The following is a 19,492-nucleotide window of genomic DNA, read 5'->3' on the forward strand; positions in this document are numbered from 1 at the left end:
AATTTTTTAAATTATTTTTTATTATAATAAATTCATACAGACATACAAATACCCCTTCCCTCATTCCCATACATTACAACATTTACATTACCTAAAACCATCACCCCACCCTCAGTGCTTTTGACTTCCACTTGGAATCAGTCCATCTTCTAATATCCTTCATCTGTTATATAATTCTACATCAGTCCAGTATTTTCATCAACATTGCAGGCATAACAAAAATAATTTATACTCTTCATTTTTCCCTAAGAAATTAATCAATGGTTCCCAGGTTGATATAAATTCGTCAATTGTACTTGTACTTAACACATTGGATAATTTGTCATAAGAAGCAAATTCCAAGAGTTGGTTCATCCACTCTTCTGTTGTTGGTACTGCAGAACTCTTCCATTTCTTTGCGTATTGGATTCTCCCAGCAACTGACATATACAAAAATAATATTTCAGCTTTTTTCCCCATTTTTTTTCTATAATGTTTAAAAGAAACAGTTCTGGCTTGAAAGGTATTTCTATACATAATATCTTAATAATTAAGCAATAAATCCTATACCAATATTTCTGGGCTTTCTCACAATTCCACCATAAGTGCATAAAGGTGCCTTTTTGATTGCCACATTTCCAACATTTATCAGAGCATGTACTATACATTTTTGCTATTTTACTTGGATACAGATACCACCGGTGAAAAATCTTAAGGTAGTTTTCTTTTAATCTTATTGCTTTAGTAAATTTTTGTTTCTTAACCCAAACATTTCCCCAAATTTCCAGCGGTATTTCTCGATGTAAATCTTGTGCCCATTTTACCATTACAGTTTTCACTTGTTCATCGAATAGATCCATTTGTAAAATATCTTGATATAATTTACCAATGGTCCCAGCCTTCTGTACTTTTAAATATTTCCATATTTTTGAATCTTCCCTCTCAAATCCTATTTTCTTATCTGCATTGTATTTTGATTTAATCTGAACGTAAGTGTACCATGGACAAACTTGTTGGTTAATTTTTAGCTCATCTCTTTCTTTTAGGATCATCTCACCTTTAAATTTAACCAGTAAATTTTTATATCTCAGCATGTCCATATCACCTTCATATGTAGCATTTATCAAGGAAGCTTCGTATGGAGATATCCATATTGGTGTTTCCCTTATATTTTTCTTTTTATAGTCTTCCCAGGTTTTAAAGATTGCCTTCCTTATTACATGGTTTGTAAATAGTTTAAATTCTTTTCCTTGGGATGACCATATATAGAAGTGCCATCCGAATGTTAAGTCAAACCCTTCTAGGTTCAATAGTTCTTTGTTTTCTAGTACCATCCATTCACGAAACCAAGTCAGTCCCGCTGCTTTATAGTACAACTCCATATATGGGAAGCCCAGTCCTCCTCTACTAACATGGTCGCACATTACTTTATAACTAATTTTATGTCTGTTTTTCCCCCATATGAAAGTTAGCAAATCTTTTCTACATTTTTCAAAAAATTTCTTTGGTACCAGAATTTGTAGGTTTTGGAATAAGAAATTCATTTTTGCTAGTACATACATTTTAATCAACACTATTTTTCCCAATAGAGAGAGTTTTAGACTTTTCCATATGTTTATTTTTTCTTGTATATGTTTCCATTGTAATTTGTAATTGTTATTGAAGAGAGACATGTTGCTTTTGGCCAGCACTATCCCTAAATATTTGGTTTTTTTCACCAGTTCAAATTGTAATCTTTGAGAAATTTCTATTTCTCTATGTTTGTATTAAATATCATTAATTTTGTTTTGTTTTTGTTCACCTTTAAACCAGATATTTCACTAAATTCACTTATTTCTTTTTTAAAGGCATCTATCGCTTTATTAGAGGGTTCTAAAAAAATAACCAGATCGTCAGCATATGCTTTGATCTTATATTGCCATTTCTTAATTTTAATACCTCAAATTTCTTTATTGTTATTAATCTTTAATATGAATGGCTCCAATGCCAAAATAAAAAGGAGAGGAGACAGGGGACAACCCTGCCTTGAACCTCTGGTTATTTCAAATGTATCTGATAGTTGGCCATTAATTCTAAGTCTTGCTGTTTGTTCTTGGTATATCGCTTTTATCCATTTCTGAAATTTGTCACCTATTTCAATTGATTTTAGAACCGATAGCATATATTGCCAATTTAGGCTATCAAATGCCTTTTCCAAGTCGACATGTACAATTGCTGCCTGTTGGTCTAATTTTTTGTATAATAGTTCTATAACATTAATAATTGTTCTAATATTTGTTCTTATGTATCTGTTAGGTAGAAAACCATTTTGGTCTCCACCGATCAGTTTGTTCAATACAATTTTTAACCTGTTCGATATAATCGCAGCAAACAGTTTGTAATCGCAATTAAGAAGCGATATTGGCCGATAATTTTTTACATTTGTTAAATCGGAATCTTGTTTTGGAATTACTGTAATTATTGTTTCTTTCCAAGATTCTGGTATTTTACCTTCTTCTTTAATTTTATTCATCACTGGTATTAGGGTTGTTGAGATTTCTTTCAGAAAGGTTTTATAGAATTCATTTGGAATCCCATCTGTTCCAGGGGATTTACTTAATTTAGACTTTCCAATTGCATTTTCAAATTCTACCAACAATATTTCTTGGTTCAGATATTCTTGTGTTTCTTTGTCTATTTTTGAAATTCCAAATCCATTTTCTGGAGATGGAGAGTCCTTACTTCCTTCTTGTCTATATAATTTTTTATAGAAATCTGTAAATTGAGCTATTATGTCTTCCTGTTTAGTACAATTTGTCCCTTCTCTAATTATTTTCTCAATTTTCCTATTCTCAATTTGCTGTCTGATTTTCCAGGACATCCACCTTCCCGCTTTATTTGCTTGTTCAAAATTTTTTAATGTAACAAATTTTAGTTTCCTTTCCATCTCTGATGTATATAACGAAGTTAATTGATTTTGGACATTATTTAGTTCTTTCAGTAATTCTACATCTCCCGTATTGAGCATGAGTTTATTTTCTATCTTTACGATTTTTTCTCTAATTTCTTTTTCAATTTTCGCCCTTTCTTTCTTCCAATTTGCATTTTCTTTAATAAATAAGCCTCTAAGGTAAGCTTTGAATGCTTCCCAACCCGTATATATATTCATCCCCTGTGTTTTGTTAAATTCAAAGAATTCTATAATATCTTTTTTGATTTTTTCAGTTATTTTTACTTTCTTTAATAAATAGGTGTTTAGTCTCTATAAGTTTTTTTTTAATTTCCTCGAAAACCATACCACTGGTTTGTGGTCCGAAAGTATACCCGATTCAATAGTTGCATTTTCCGTTTGTGTACATAGATCCTTTGTGGCCCAGATCATATCTATCCTGGTAAACATTCCATATTGTTTAGAGTGATGTGTATAGTCTTTACTGTTACCATTAAATAGTCTCCATACATCTCTTAGCCCAAAATACTCTGTTAACTGAAAAAAGGATTTAGGTAGCTTACCTCCCAAATTCTTATTGGACATACTTGTACTTTTGTCCCAGATTGTCGACACTATACTGTTCATATCCCCCATCAGACAGATAGAGATGTCTGAAATATCTTTTAATTTTTCAGAGAGATCTTTATAAAAGGTAGCTTTCTCTTCATTGGGACTGTAAATTCCAATAAGTAGAATTTTTTGTGTTTCCCACATTATTTTGACCCCCAAGAATCTCCCCTCCTTATCACTAAATCGTAACTTTGGGTTCAGATAGTCCTTAATATAGAACACCACTCCCCGTTTCTTTTTACACATTGCTGAGGTGAAACATTTTCCTAGTTTTTCATTTTGCAATAAGTCCAGATCCTTATCTCTAACATGCGTTTCCTGCAAACAAATAATATCAAATAGATTACTCTTTAAATAATAATAAATTTTCCTCCTTTTTTCTAGTGAATTCATACCATTCACATTCCAGGAAATAAGCTTAGTAGTCATTATGAATTATTTATGTAATAATTTCTTAGATCTTACCACTGTTTTTTAACAAATCGTCTTCCCTCTTTTAGTCAACAAGAGGTATAAAATGAAAATATATATCTTCTCAATAACTTACTTATTCCTATTTTATGCAAATTCCTCCTTAAATTTATCAAAGAAATCCTGCGCTTGATTGACTGATGTCAGTTTGTGTATTTTGTCCTTAAATCTGAAGCAAAGACCTTCAACCTCTTCCCATCTGAAAACTATTCCTTTAGCTTTGAGTGCATCAGTCAGAAAAGTATAGCTTTTCCGTCTGTTAAGGATCCAAAAGGGGATTTCTTTCAGAATTATTACTTCTTTTGCATCTATTTGCATTTTTGCCTTTGAATTTTTCCTTAAAATTTCATCCCTTGTTTGCTTCCTTGAAAAGATCACCAAAATATCTCCTTCTTTTCTAAGAGTGTCCATCTTTTTCTTAATTCTGATCACTCTGGCTATATCTTTTTCTATCATGTCCTCTTCTTAGTCCAAAAACTTTGCAATGCTTTTAATCATTAAACTTTCTGCTTTTTCTCCTTTCTCTTCTGGGACACCTTTAAATCTAAGCATATTTTCTTTTTGTCTTAATTCCATCAGTGCTTCCATTTTCACCAGTCTTTCACTGTCATCTTCCAAACTATTCACCTTTCCATCCAATTTATTAATAATAGAGTCTTGAGTATCAAGTCTTTTTTCTAAGTTGTCTATTTTACCCTCCAAGTCTTTCAGTTGGTTCAGATCTTTTTTCATCATTTTTAAATCTTCATCAATTTTATGAAAATTATTTTCAAATGCTGTTAATTTATTATCCAATCCATTAAGTTTGGCCAAGGTATCTTTCTTCATTTCTGTCATTGCTTCTAGCAGTTGTTCCATTCTAGCCTCCATTCTGAGTTCACCTTCTGATTTTTCTATTTTGTCTGGGATGCTGTTTTTCCTGGTTTTATGCATTCCTTATTTCGTTTATATGGAGATTCTATTTCGTTCTTTTTTCCCTTTATTATTTGTTCCAGATATTATACCAACAAGCCACTTTATCTCCGTATCTACCGTTCAGTCTAAACAGCTTTAGTTTGCAAGACTACAACATCTATATTTTCCCGTATAAATTCATTCATATAAGTTCATATAAGTTCATATAAATTCATTCAAAAAATTCATTTAATATTGTAGCCTCCAAACCGTATCTCCCCGTATAGATAGTTGGAATAGTTCGTATGCCTCAGGTTGGCGTTTAGTTTTATGCTGCGCAGGATAGAGCCGCTGTCTCTTACCAAACCATCAAGAAAGCATTCAAGCCCTTCCTGCTCGCCAAATCCCGTTTCCGAAATCTCGCACTTTTTCGTGGTTGTTATTTCCTTTATATTCCTTCTATATTTCCCGCAATATTTTTAGTTTTTCCCATACAGTCCTTACCCACTCCGCATTGTAAGTTTTATATTATCCAAGCTCCTTTGTTGCTTTAAGGTGTTGCTGGTTTGCAGGCTGCTTTGCTCGCCGTTTTGCAGATTGTCCGTCAGCTTACTGTGAGGAGTCCGGAGGTCTGTGTCGTGGGTTTTTGCGGCGTCTTTCTCCTCTCACTGGACGGGTTGCAGAAAGGAATCCCCTTTCCTTTGCTCTCCCTATTCTAGGAAGCTGGTGCTCTCTCCACTCAAGCGCCGCTGTACATTGACATCGAAGCCGGGAAATCTATATTTTTTACGCTTCATTTTTAGAGTATATATGATGGCACCCGAAGGCTCTCGGTCTCCACCTGCCTAATGCAACCGGAAGTCTCAGTAAATTATGGCTGCTTCCGCACGGGAGGCGGAAATAGCTAGGTCGGCGTGATTGCGCGCACATCTGACGACGCTTGGGACCGTCTCGGGCATGGACGGTTCTGGAAACAGCCGGGCAGCCGGGCGCCACCGGAGCGCCGGGCACTGCTACAGAGCATGTCCCCGGGCCTCTGGCGCATCGCCGAGGCCTGGGGACACGCCCCCTGGCCCTGCGCGCCTGCTCCAGCAGCACAGGGAAGAGGGGGTGTCCCCAGGCCTCGGCGACATGCCAGAGGCCCGGGGACAAGGTAAGTGCCGGGTGGGGGAGGTGGCACATGAAGCTGGGCCAAGCACTACTTCAGCAGCTGGCTTCACGCTACAAGCTTCCCCAACAAGAGCGCTTCCAAGCGCCCTGGGGAAACACCGGCTTCGCGGCGCGAGGACAGCGTGAGGGCGGCGCAGCTGCGATGCAGCTGCACCCCCTGTGCGAATGGCAGCCTGGAGACGGCGTTTTTGCCGTCTCCAGGCCGCCATTAATTGCCCGTGTGGAAACGGCCTATACAATTAAAACAACAGCAACCCAAAGAAACTGCATTGTTAAATATACTAAATTTCATTAAAAACAGCGGTAATACCATAATTACTTTCCATAATATCCACATATTCATAACAGCGGTAATACCATAATTACTTACCCTACCTGCAACCATCCCACCAATCAATCACTCAAGGGAATAGCCATTTTCTTGGGTCCTGATGACTCATCAAGCCTCTCCTACCCTTTTGTTGGTATTCTGGTAAAGCAATCAAGTCTTTGTCTCCGGCTTTCCTTCCAGATTACCTCATACTGCTTTGGGACCCAGGTATAAATATTGGTCCTTTGGCCATTCACAGTGCATGTGTGCTCTGGATCCATGTGTGCATGCACCCAACTTGTATGTGGGCACTTCTTTTTGCCCTTAGAAATGCTGGTCATTTTCCTCCCAGTACTGCTATCTCAGGATGTCCAAGACTGGTAACTGTCATGGGGTCCTGAAACTTCTCCAGCTTCCTTTCTTTTCTCTGAGTCAGCTTTTGTTCACTTTGTATATGTATGTATGTTGTTTAAAATGAATTTGTTTCACTATTTTTATTCTTCAAAAAAACTTTTTTAAATTATGCCACTGCCTGCTCATTTGAGAATTTTCACCCAGGACTATTCTGGTATGCATAGGCTATGAATCCCAGATATCCCCTCTTGCTCTTTGTCTGCAGCTAATTCTCCAAATTAAAGTGGAGACTACCTACTTAGTGCCCTTAGTACCCTAAGTACCTGTGCACAACCACCATTTCATGTGGCCTTCAAGATCTTGTTAAAAACAAGAGAAGGAAATAATACTCATACAACAGTCAATAGATTCAATTCAAAAATTATACAATGCAAAAAAATGAAAACTGCACCTTCTGTACACTAATAATGTATAATTATCATGTATAATTCCTCCCTCCCTCCCTTTTTGTTCTTCTCTGACATCATGAAGACCCTATAAACCCCCTCTCTGGGGCTTCTGTAGGAATGATAGTAGGCACCATCTTGAATTAAATTAATTAATGCTGCATTTTAATAGAGTAAGGTTTATTTTTATTAGAGCCATCCTATTTTATATTTATATTGTATTTTAACTGATTGTGCTCTTTATATTGTTCACCGCCCTGAGCCCTCCGGGGGAGGGCGGTCTATAAACCCAATCAATAAATAAAATAATAAATAAATAAATAAATAAATAAGCAAAAAGGGAGTCATCGCTATATAGATTGTATTGCCCTATGTAATTCAGATGAGTTTGCTGAAGAAGATATTACAGATCAAGGTTAATTCAGATGGAATTAATAAAGATTTTCAGCCAGCCTCCCAAGTAAAAATAAACCAGAATACTGATTTGCAACACAATGGAGTTTAAGCATTTCTAGCCTGGCCAAAGACATGCCCAAGAATTGTTATTTTAGCCTGCTTTTATTGTCCATTCCATTCAGCCTGTTATCTGAATTAGAGGGGTCTGTTCCATTTTGGGTTGAGGAATTAGCAGGGACAGATGCACTTAAAAATTATACAATGCAAAAAACGCAATACCAACTTATGCTTCAACAGGAAAAAAAATTTCCCCCCAAAAATGGGAACAATTATTGATGTCTGTCAAATTTAAAGAGGAAAAAACTTTCTGGAAGGCAATTAGCTCCCATTTGAATACAAAAGAATCTTAAGACTCCATTAAAATTCCCCCCAGATATGGGAAAGTCACTTTTGTGTCATATACAAAGTAACAAGTAAACCATCATCCTCTGCTGATCTTATTGTAACATATGAACTCCCTAAATGGCCCTCAGTGTAACCCAATGAAATAACTGAATTAATAACTGATTTAAAAATTGGTAAATCTCCTGGCCCAGATGGAATTCCGGCAAAGTTGTTAAAAAAGCAACCGCAGTGGCAGTCAATGCCCCTTGTAAATTTATTTGATAGATTTTTATGGAATTATCTCTGAATCCTGGCTAAATTCAATAATAGTTCCAATTTACAATTTATATTCCAATTTCTCTCTCAGCAAATTACAGGATAATAAGTTTACTATCTATAATTGGCAAATTATATACAAAACACTTAGAGCAATGGCTAAAATCCAAATCGTAGGCCAAAAAAAACCTGGCTTTTCTGAAGGTAAATCAACAACTGATCATTGCTTCACACTGTCTTTTTTTAGCTACCAGTAACAAATATATATATAGTGGCAATAAAAAACTATATGTGGCGTTAATTGATCTTAAAAGTGCATTCGATACTATCAATAGGGAAATCTTATGGAAAAAACTAGAATTGCTTAAAATGGACCCTACATTGTTATTTTAATAAAGAAAATGTACACATGTAATTACAGCCAGGTGAAGTATACGAACAATGGTCAGCTCTCACAAAAATTCCCTACTACGAACGGAGCGTATCTTCATTAGTTCCTCGGATTCGCCTACTAAGAAGCTTGGTTCAGGTGTTCCTTTTTGTATTCTTCATCAGTTGAGCTGAACTTCCATTTTCTAAAGGACATATTTTTTCTGATAATTTCCTCAACCTCCCTTGGTGGAGATTTTCTTTTCTTGGTGGAGGTTTTCTTTCCCATGGTGACTTTCTTTTGGACTGGGTGCTGCCTTTCCTAACCTGCAGGACACATTCCAACTGAGCTTTTATTACTGTGTTTTTAAATAACCTCCAAGCATCTTGGACAGTTTTGACCCTCTTGATTTTCACTGATTAATCATTGATTAGCCACACCTGTGTGAGCCTTCATGTGTGACTCCCAAAGGTACTTGGATCACATGTATGATTCCCAAATGCACCATTGTGGGAACTACAACCCTTGTATAGCTAAGTAAATGTTTGGATGTAAAAGGATCATTACACTGATGAAGACTTGCGAGTTCGAAAATGGCAACTAAATGCATGTTCCGTTTTAATGAAGATCATTTGGGAATCTGAAGTGGATATAGAGACTCAATGCAAAACACTGAATCTGTCAAGGAATCATGCATACAAATGGAAATATTGTATTGTATAGATGTGTATACATGTATACCATGTTATAATGTTGTTATGTGGTACCGTAGCACTGTATTCACTTTTGTATGTCTTGATCCATGCATAATTTTTGCACACATACACTTAGTAAATAGTTGAGCGGCAGAATGCAATGCGTTCTGTTTTCTTTTCCCTGATTGTGACGTTGCACTCGCATCATTTCTGTTTCCAAGGGCAAAAGTCAGCCTGCACATAGGCTGGGGGTGCAGGGCTCAGCAGTAGTGGGTTGCCCAGGCGGGCGCTGCGGCTGCCCGCCCCGAATCCTGCCCCCGCCTCCCTGCAGGCCAGCTCCTGCTGTTCCCAGGCCCTGGGGATGGCAGGAGACAGCCTGGAGGGAGGTGGGGGAAGGCAGGACTTGGCAGCGGGCAGCCGTGGCACATGTAATTTTGTCACGAGAGGTGAGCGCCTGACTCACTCTTTTAAAATTATTAACACATTATTATTTCAACCACCACTTAATTTTACTCTTTTTTATAATAATCTATTTTGCTATGCCAATAAAGGTTTTGTTGATGATGGTGATGTAGTCATCTTACTCCCCAGGCAATAAAATTTGTAAGATCAAGGGACTTTTTAAAGGATATAACAGTAAACTTACAATTTCGTTTTCATTTTCCTAAAAAGTCTTGCTTATTTCACAAATGCTTATAAAGTTCAGTTATGGCAAAATGTTAATTTTATTTTAATTTTAACATTTTAATGTATGCATTTTTTCCAATCACCACAGTATTTAACAATCTTATGTTATTTTAATTTTAAACACCTGTCATCATCCTCAGCTTTACTATACTCTTCCATCTTCCTCCAGTCATGGGGGTGGGGGATTGGGAGGGGACCGCACAAGTGGAATTGCCTAGGGTATCTCTTCAGCACAATCTGGCCCTGGCTGTCCCAAAGAAGCTGTCCAAATGCCCTTGTTGTTTGAGAGCCAAACCACTGAAACACTGTGGCCAGGAGAGGCTCTCTGGGTTCGTACAAACAGCATAATTTTGACTATTTTTTCTTTAAACTGGGAGCTCACTTGGCACGTTTCAAGCTGCTTTTATTATGTTATTGCTCAAGAATGTAAAACTCATATTAAAAACTCTAAAAAGCTGCCCCCTTGTGAGGCCCTCCACATTGTCATCTCTGGCAGTGCCCCATATTAGTTCCATCTGGGGCGCTGCCAGTCCCTCCCAGCCTTAAGACTGGGTGCCGCTAAGATGGGTTGTTATGCTGCATATTGATCTTAAGGTTTTTAGGATTTTATTTGTTGTCATATTGTCTATGTTGTGAACCGCCTAGAGCCCTCCGGGGATGAGGCGGTCTATAAAGTCCAATGAAATAAAAAATAAATAATAAAAGAATTAAAAGTTTATGAAGTATATGCAGCTCATCTCCTTTAACAAAAAGTATTTCTCATTCCCAGGACATTCGTGTCAGGCTCTCGAACGTGGAAATAACAGAGACCGTAGGAAATCCCTAAAGCAGTTTATTTCTAACAGCGCGTAGAGTACAATAGAAAGCTGAATCTAAGCTCTCTAGCTTAGATCCAGAGATTATATCCTTCACACACACACCCCATTTGTCCCACATCAAATGTGCCTTACAATTTCTACCACATTTGCTCTACAGAGCTTCAAAGAACCTGGGAACCGTTCACACCTTCTTGCAGGAGAGCTGCGCCAGGGAGTTGCCAGGAAGGGAAGAGGGAAACAGAAAAGCAGTTACAGGAAAACATTTGCAATTCTTACACAGCAAGACATCTGGGCACTGACAGGCTTGGTCCTGACATTCTGCCTCCCTTAAGACCTCCCCCCCTGGGCGATCGGGGTAGGCCCGGTGAAATGCCTTCACCAAGCGAGGGGCCTGAACATGTTTGGAATCAACCCACTCGTTGTCCCCAACCAGGAAATGAGTCCATGCAATCAAATACTGTAGCCGCCCACGGTGCACCCAAGAGTCCAAAACTTCCTCCACCTCGTGGTGCAGCTCCCCCTGCACTGTTATCGGGGCCGATGCAGCCGGCCAAGGGTGCCAGTCATCCGGAGGGGATGCCTTCTTTAGGAGGCTGCAATGAAAAACAGGATGCACAGACTTCAAGTTTTCTGGCAACCGTAATTTGGCTGTCACATCATTTATCACTCTGAGTACCTGAAAGGGGCCTAGGTACTTTCCCCCCAGTTTCCTACACCCTTGCAACCCCCGCAAGTTCTTGGTGGACAAGTACATCCAATCCCCCATCGTAAGAGTCACCGGCTGCCGCTTCTTGTCCGCCTGCCGCTTATACCCCTGCTTCGCCTTCTCCAGGGCGTGCTGCATCGGCGCCCACGCTTGCTGGATGGACTGTACCCATTCCTGAAGCACTATGGGCCCCTGCTGAACCTCCCCCAGGAATGGAAACGGCTTTGCCGATTGACCCGAGACTACCTCAAAGGGGATTTTCTCCATGCTGCTATGCACCGCGTTGCTATAGGCGAATTCTGCAAAAGGCAGGAAGTCAACCCAATTGTCTTGCTGGAAATTAATGTAACACTGCAGGTACTGCTCAAGAGTCGCATTGTGTGTTCGCTCTGACTGTCTATAGCCACGTGAAACGCCAAGGAAAGAGCTAGTTCCGTGCCCAGAAGCTTCAGAAAGTGCCGCCAGAACTGCGAAATGAACTGCCCGCCGCGGTCTGATACTATCTTATCAGGAGCAGTGTGGAGCCGGTAGATGCGAGTTACAAACAAGCAGGCCAACTTGCTCACCGTTGGCAGCGAGGTGCAAGGTACAAAATGCACCTGCTTTGAAAACAAGTCCACAACCATCCAGATCACCGGCTTCCCTCTGCTGGACGGGAGATCGGTAATGAAATCCATGGAAATCACCTTCCAGGGCGCAGGGGGCTTCCAGGGGGCGCAGGGGGCAGGGGCTGGAGGAGACCGGACACCTTCCCTTGCGCCCTTTTGGCCATCATGCACATAGGGCAGGGGTAGGGAACCTGCGGCTCTCCAGATGTTCAGGATTGGGGGGGGGGGGGGGTGGGGGGGGGGGGGGGTGGGGGGGGGGGGGGGTGGGGGGGGGGGGGGGTGGGGGGGGGGGGGGGTGGGGGGGGGGGGGGGTGGGGGGGGGGGGGGGTGGGGGGGGGGGGGGGTGGGGGGGGGGGGGGGTGGGGGGGGGGGGGGGTGGGGGGGGGGGGGGGTGGGGGGGGGGGGGGGTGGGGGGGGGGGGGGGTGGGGGGGGGGGGGGGTGGGGGGGGGGGGGGGTGGGGGGGGGGGGGGGTGGGGGGGGGGGGGGGTGGGGGGGGGGGGGGGTGGGGGGGGGGGGGGGTGGGGGGGGGGGGGGGTGGGGGGGGGGGGGGGTGGGGGGGGGGGGGGGTGGGGGGGGGGGGGGGTGGGGGGGGGGGGGGGTGGGGGGGGGGGGGGGTGGGGGGGGGGGGGGGTGGGGGGGGGGGGGGGTGGGGGGGGGGGGGGGTGGGGGGGGGGGGGGGTGGGGGGGGGGGGGGGTGGGGGGGGGGGGGGGTGGGGGGGGGGGGGGGTGGGGGGGGGGGGGGGTGGGGGGGGGGGGGGGTGGGGGGGGGGGGGGGTGGGGGGGGGGGGGGGTGGGGGGGGGGGGGGGTGGGGGGGGGGGGGGGTGGGGGGGGGGGGGGGTGGGGGGGGGGGGGGGTGGGGGGGGGGGGGGGTGGGGGGGGGGGGGGGTGGGGGGGGGGGGGGGTGGGGGGGGGGGGGGGTGGGGGGGGGGGGGGGTGGGGGGGGGGGGGGGTGGGGGGGGGGGGGGGTGGGGGGGGGGGGGGGTGGGGGGGGGGGGGGGTGGGGGGGGGGGGGGGTGGGGGGGGGGGGGGGTGGGGGGGGGGGGGGGTGGGGGGGGGGGGGGGTGGGGGGGGGGGGGGGTGGGGGGGGGGGGGGGTGGGGGGGGGGGGGGGTGGGGGGGGGGGGGGGTGGGGGGGGGGGGGGGTGGGGGGGGGGGGGGGTGGGGGGGGGGGGGGGTGGGGGGGGGGGGGGGTGGGGGGGGGGGGGGGTGGGGGGGGGGGGGGGTGGGGGGGGGGGGGGGTGGGGGGGGGGGGGGGTGGGGGGGGGGGGGGGTGGGGGGGGGGGGGGGTGGGGGGGGGGGGGGGTGGGGGGGGGGGGGGGTGGGGGGGGGGGGGGGTGGGGGGGGGGGGGGGTGGGGGGGGGGGGGGGTGGGGGGGGGGGGGGGTGGGGGGGGGGGGGGGTGGGGGGGGGGGGGGGTGGGGGGGGGGGGGGGTGGGGGGGGGGGGGGGTGGGGGGGGGGGGGGGTGGGGGGGGGGGGGGGTGGGGGGGGGGGGGGGTGGGGGGGGGGGGGGGTGGGGGGGGGGGGGGGTGGGGGGGGGGGGGGGTGGGGGGGGGGGGGGGTGGGGGGGGGGGGGGGTGGGGGGGGGGGGGGGTGGGGGGGGGGGGGGGTGGGGGGGGGGGGGGGTGGGGGGGGGGGGGGGTGGGGGGGGGGGGGGGTGGGGGGGGGGGGGGGTGGGGGGGGGGGGGGGTGGGGGGGGGGGGGGGTGGGGGGGGGGGGGGGTGGGGGGGGGGGGGGGTGGGGGGGGGGGGGGGTGGGGGGGGGGGGGGGTGGGGGGGGGGGGGGGTGGGGGGGGGGGGGGGTGGGGGGGGGGGGGGGTGGGGGGGGGGGGGGGTGGGGGGGGGGGGGGGTGGGGGGGGGGGGGGGTGGGGGGGGGGGGGGGTGGGGGGGGGGGGGGGTGGGGGGGGGGGGGGGTGGGGGGGGGGGGGGGTGGGGGGGGGGGGGGGTGGGGGGGGGGGGGGGTGGGGGGGGGGGGGGGTGGGGGGGGGGGGGGGTGGGGGGGGGGGGGGGTGGGGGGGGGGGGGGGTGGGGGGGGGGGGGGGTGGGGGGGGGGGGGGGTGGGGGGGGGGGGGGGTGGGGGGGGGGGGGGGTGGGGGGGGGGGGGGGTGGGGGGGGGGGGGGGTGGGGGGGGGGGGGGGTGGGGGGGGGGGGGGGTGGGGGGGGGGGGGGGTGGGGGGGGGGGGGGGTGGGGGGGGGGGGGGGTGGGGGGGGGGGGGGGTGGGGGGGGGGGGGGGTGGGGGGGGGGGGGGGTGGGGGGGGGGGGGGGTGGGGGGGGGGGGGGGTGGGGGGGGGGGGGGGTGGGGGGGGGGGGGGGTGGGGGGGGGGGGGGGTGGGGGGGGGGGGGGGTGGGGGGGGGGGGGGGTGGGGGGGGGGGGGGGTGGGGGGGGGGGGGGGTGGGGGGGGGGGGGGGTGGGGGGGGGGGGGGGTGGGGGGGGGGGGGGGTGGGGGGGGGGGGGGGTGGGGGGGGGGGGGGGTGGGGGGGGGGGGGGGTGGGGGGGGGGGGGGGTGGGGGGGGGGGGGGGTGGGGGGGGGGGGGGGTGGGGGGGGGGGGGGGTGGGGGGGGGGGGGGGTGGGGGGGGGGGGGGGTGGGGGGGGGGGGGGGTGGGGGGGGGGGGGGGTGGGGGGGGGGGGGGGTGGGGGGGGGGGGGGGTGGGGGGGGGGGGGGGTGGGGGGGGGGGGGGGTGGGGGGGGGGGGGGGTGGGGGGGGGGGGGGGTGGGGGGGGGGGGGGGTGGGGGGGGGGGGGGGTGGGGGGGGGGGGGGGTGGGGGGGGGGGGGGGTGGGGGGGGGGGGGGGTGGGGGGGGGGGGGGGTGGGGGGGGGGGGGGGTGGGGGGGGGGGGGGGTGGGGGGGGGGGGGGGTGGGGGGGGGGGGGGGTGGGGGGGGGGGGGGGTGGGGGGGGGGGGGGGTGGGGGGGGGGGGGGGTGGGGGGGGGGGGGGGTGGGGGGGGGGGGGGGTGGGGGGGGGGGGGGGTGGGGGGGGGGGGGGGTGGGGGGGGGGGGGGGTGGGGGGGGGGGGGGGTGGGGGGGGGGGGGGGTGGGGGGGGGGGGGGGTGGGGGGGGGGGGGGGTGGGGGGGGGGGGGGGTGGGGGGGGGGGGGGGTGGGGGGGGGGGGGGGTGGGGGGGGGGGGGGGTGGGGGGGGGGGGGGGTGGGGGGGGGGGGGGGTGGGGGGGGGGGGGGGTGGGGGGGGGGGGGGGTGGGGGGGGGGGGGGGTGGGGGGGGGGGGGGGTGGGGGGGGGGGGGGGTGGGGGGGGGGGGGGGTGGGGGGGGGGGGGGGTGGGGGGGGGGGGGGGTGGGGGGGGGGGGGGGTGGGGGGGGGGGGGGGTGGGGGGGGGGGGGGGTGGGGGGGGGGGGGGGTGGGGGGGGGGGGGGGTGGGGGGGGGGGGGGGTGGGGGGGGGGGGGGGTGGGGGGGGGGGGGGGTGGGGGGGGGGGGGGGTGGGGGGGGGGGGGGGTGGGGGGGGGGGGGGGTGGGGGGGGGGGGGGGTGGGGGGGGGGGGGGGTGGGGGGGGGGGGGGGTGGGGGGGGGGGGGGGTGGGGGGGGGGGGGGGTGGGGGGGGGGGGGGGTGGGGGGGGGGGGGGGTGGGGGGGGGGGGGGGTGGGGGGGGGGGGGGGTGGGGGGGGGGGGGGGTGGGGGGGGGGGGGGGTGGGGGGGGGGGGGGGTGGGGGGGGGGGGGGGTGGGGGGGGGGGGGGGTGGGGGGGGGGGGGGGTGGGGGGGGGGGGGGGTGGGGGGGGGGGGGGGTGGGGGGGGGGGGGGGTGGGGGGGGGGGGGGGTGGGGGGGGGGGGGGGTGGGGGGGGGGGGGGGTGGGGGGGGGGGGGGGTGGGGGGGGGGGGGGGTGGGGGGGGGGGGGGGTGGGGGGGGGGGGGGGTGGGGGGGGGGGGGGGTGGGGGGGGGGGGGGGTGGGGGGGGGGGGGGGTGGGGGGGGGGGGGGGTGGGGGGGGGGGGGGGTGGGGGGGGGGGGGGGTGGGGGGGGGGGGGGGTGGGGGGGGGGGGGGGTGGGGGGGGGGGGGGGTGGGGGGGGGGGGGGGTGGGGGGGGGGGGGGGTGGGGGGGGGGGGGGGTGGGGGGGGGGGGGGGTGGGGGGGGGGGGGGGTGGGGGGGGGGGGGGGTGGGGGGGGGGGGGGGTGGGGGGGGGGGGGGGTGGGGGGGGGGGGGGGTGGGGGGGGGGGGGGGTGGGGGGGGGGGGGGGTGGGGGGGGGGGGGGGTGGGGGGGGGGGGGGGTGGGGGGGGGGGGGGGTGGGGGGGGGGGGGGGTGGGGGGGGGGGGGGGTGGGGGGGGGGGGGGGTGGGGGGGGGGGGGGGTGGGGGGGGGGGGGGGTGGGGGGGGGGGGGGGTGGGGGGGGGGGGGGGTGGGGGGGGGGGGGGGTGGGGGGGGGGGGGGGTGGGGGGGGGGGGGGGTGGGGGGGGGGGGGGGTGGGGGGGGGGGGGGGTGGGGGGGGGGGGGGGTGGGGGGGGGGGGGGGTGGGGGGGGGGGGGGGTGGGGGGGGGGGGGGGTGGGGGGGGGGGGGGGTGGGGGGGGGGGGGGGTGGGGGGGGGGGGGGGTGGGGGGGGGGGGGGGTGGGGGGGGGGGGGGGTGGGGGGGGGGGGGGGTGGGGGGGGGGGGGGGTGGGGGGGGGGGGGGGTGGGGGGGGGGGGGGGTGGGGGGGGGGGGGGGTGGGGGGGGGGGGGGGTGGGGGGGGGGGGGGGTGGGGGGGGGGGGGGGTGGGGGGGGGGGGGGGTGGGGGGGGGGGGGGGTGGGGGGGGGGGGGGGTGGGGGGGGGGGGGGGTGGGGGGGGGGGGGGGTGGGGGGGGGGGGGGGTGGGGGGGGGGGGGGGTGGGGGGGGGGGGGGGTGGGGGGGGGGGGGGGTGGGGGGGGGGGGGGGTGGGGGGGGGGGGGGGTGGGGGGGGGGGGGGGTGGGGGGGGGGGGGGGTGGGGGGGGGGGGGGGTGGGGGGGGGGGGGGGTGGGGGGGGGGGGGGGTGGGGGGGGGGGGGGGTGGGGGGGGGGGGGGGTGGGGGGGGGGGGGGGTGGGGGGGGGGGGGGGTGGGGGGGGGGGGGGGTGGGGGGGGGGGGGGGTGGGGGGGGGGGGGGGTGGGGGGGGGGGGGGGTGGGGGGGGGGGGGGGTGGGGGGGGGGGGGGGTGGGGGGGGGGGGGGGTGGGGGGGGGGGGGGGTGGGGGGGGGGGGGGGTGGGGGGGGGGGGGGGTGGGGGGGGGGGGGGGTGGGGGGGGGGGGGGGTGGGGGGGGGGGGGGGTGGGGGGGGGGGGGGGTGGGGGGGGGGGGGGGTGGGGGGGGGGGGGGGTGGGGGGGGGGGGGGGTGGGGGGGGGGGGGGGTGGGGGGGGGGGGGGGTGGGGGGGGGGGGGGGTGGGGGGGGGGGGGGGTGGGGGGGGGGGGGGGTGGGGGGGGGGGGGGGTGGGGGGGGGGGGGGGTGGGGGGGGGGGGGGGTGGGGGGGGGGGGGGGTGGGGGGGGGGGGGGGTGGGGGGGGGGGGGGGTGGGGGGGGGGGGGGGTGGGGGGGGGGGGGGGTGGGGGGGGGGGGGGGTGGGGGGGGGGGGGGGTGGGGGGGGGGGGGGGTGGGGGGGGGGGGGGGTGGGGGGGGGGGGGGGTGGGGGGGGGGGGGGGTGGGGGGGGGGGGGGGTGGGGGGGGGGGGGGGTGGGGGGGGGGGGGGGTGGGGGGGGGGGGGGGTGGGGGGGGGGGGGGGTGGGGGGGGGGGGGGGTGGGGGGGGGGGGGGGTGGGGGGGGGGGGGGGTGGGGGGGGGGGGGGGTGGGGGGGGGGGGGGGTGGGGGGGGGGGGGGGTGGGGGGGGGGGGGGGTGGGGGGGGGGGGGGGTGGGGGGGGGGGGGGGTGGGGGGGGGGGGGGGTGGGGGGGGGGGGGGGTGGGGGGGGGGGGGGGTGGGGGGGGGGGGGGGTGGGGGGGGGGGGGGGTGGGGGGGGGGGGGGGTGGGGGGGGGGGGGGGTGGGGGGGGGGGGGGGTGGGGGGGGGGGGGGGTGGGGGGGGGGGGGGGTGGGGGGGGGGGGGGGTGGGGGGGGGGGGGGGTGGGGGGGGGGGGGGGTGGGGGGGGGGGGGGGTGGGGGGGGGGGGGGGTGGGGGGGGGGGGGGGTGGGGGGGGGGGGGGGTGGGGGGGGGGGGGGGTGGGGGGGGGGGGGGGTGGGGGGGGGGGGGGGTGGGGGGGGGGGGGGGTGGGGGGGGGGGGGGGTGGGGGGGGGGGGGGGTGGGGGGGGGGGGGGGTGGGGGGGGGGGGGGGTGGGGGGGGGGGGGGGTGGGGGGGGGGGGGGGTGGGGGGGGGGGGGGGTGGGGGGGGGGGGGGGTGGGGGGGGGGGGGGGTGGGGGGGGGGGGGGGTGGGGGGGGGGGGGGGTGGGGGGGGGGGGGGGTGGGGGGGGGGGGGGGTGGGGGGGGGGGGGGGTGGGGGGGGGGGGGGGTGGGGGGGGGGGGGGGTGGGGGGGGGGGGGGGTGGGGGGGGGGGGGGGTGGGGGGGGGGGGGGGTGGGGGGGGGGGGGGGTGGGGGGGGGGGGGGGTGGGGGGGGGGGGGGGTGGGGGGGGGGGGGGGTGGGGGGGGGGGGGGGTGGGGGGGGGGGGGGGTGGGGGGGGGGGGGGGTGGGGGGGGGGGGGGGTGGGGGGGGGGGGGGGTGGGGGGGGGGGGGGGTGGGGGGGGGGGGGGGTGGGGGGGGGGGGGGGTGGGGGGGGGGGGGGGTGGGGGGGGGGGGGGGTGGGGGGGGGGGGGGGTGGGGGGGGGGGGGGGTGGGGGGGGGGGGGGGTGGGGGGGGGGGGGGGTGGGGGGGGGGGGGGGTGGGGGGGGGGGGGGGTGGGGGGGGGGGGGGGTGGGGGGGGGGGGGGGTGGGGGGGGGGGGGGGTGGGGGGGGGGGGGGGTGGGGGGGGGGGGGGGTGGGGGGGGGGGGGGGTGGGGGGGGGGGGGGGTGGGGGGGGGGGGGGGTGGGGGGGGGGGGGGGTGGGGGGGGGGGGGGGTGGGGGGGGGGGGGGGTGGGGGGGGGGGGGGGTGGGGGGGGGGGGGGGTGGGGGGGGGGGGGGGTGGGGGGGGGGGGGGGTGGGGGGGGGGGGGGGTGGGGGGGGGGGGGGGTGGGGGGGGGGGGGGGTGGGGGGGGGGGGGGGTGGGGGGGGGGGGGGGTGGGGGGGGGGGGGGGTGGGGGGGGGGGGGGGTGGGGGGGGGGGGGGGTGGGGGGGGGGGGGGGTGGGGGGGGGGGGGGGTGGGGGGGGGGGGGGGTGGGGGGGGGGGGGGGTGGGGGGGGGGGGGGGTGGGGGGGGGGGGGGGTGGGGGGGGGGGGGGGTGGGGGGGGGGGGGGGTGGGGGGGGGGGGGGGTGGGGGGGGGGGGGGGTGGGGGGGGGGGGGGGTGGGGGGGGGGGGGGGTGGGGGGGGGGGGGGGTGGGGGGGGGGGGGGGTGGGGGGGGGGGGGGGTGG

The 19,492-nt window shown here is 59.1% G+C and overlaps 1 protein-coding gene across 2 annotated transcripts in view; it reads right to left on the minus strand.

The window, feature by feature from the left end:
- ANKRD33B (ankyrin repeat domain 33B) overlaps positions 1-19,492 on the minus strand; it is a 122,712-nt gene that overhangs the window by 73,889 nt on the left and 29,331 nt on the right. The gene's annotated exons all lie outside the window — the stretch shown is intronic.

The sequence above is a fragment of the Sphaerodactylus townsendi genome, linkage group LG14 (genome assembly GCF_021028975.2).
Source record: "Sphaerodactylus townsendi isolate TG3544 linkage group LG14, MPM_Stown_v2.3, whole genome shotgun sequence".
NCBI lineage: Eukaryota > Metazoa > Chordata > Lepidosauria > Squamata > Sphaerodactylidae > Sphaerodactylus > Sphaerodactylus townsendi.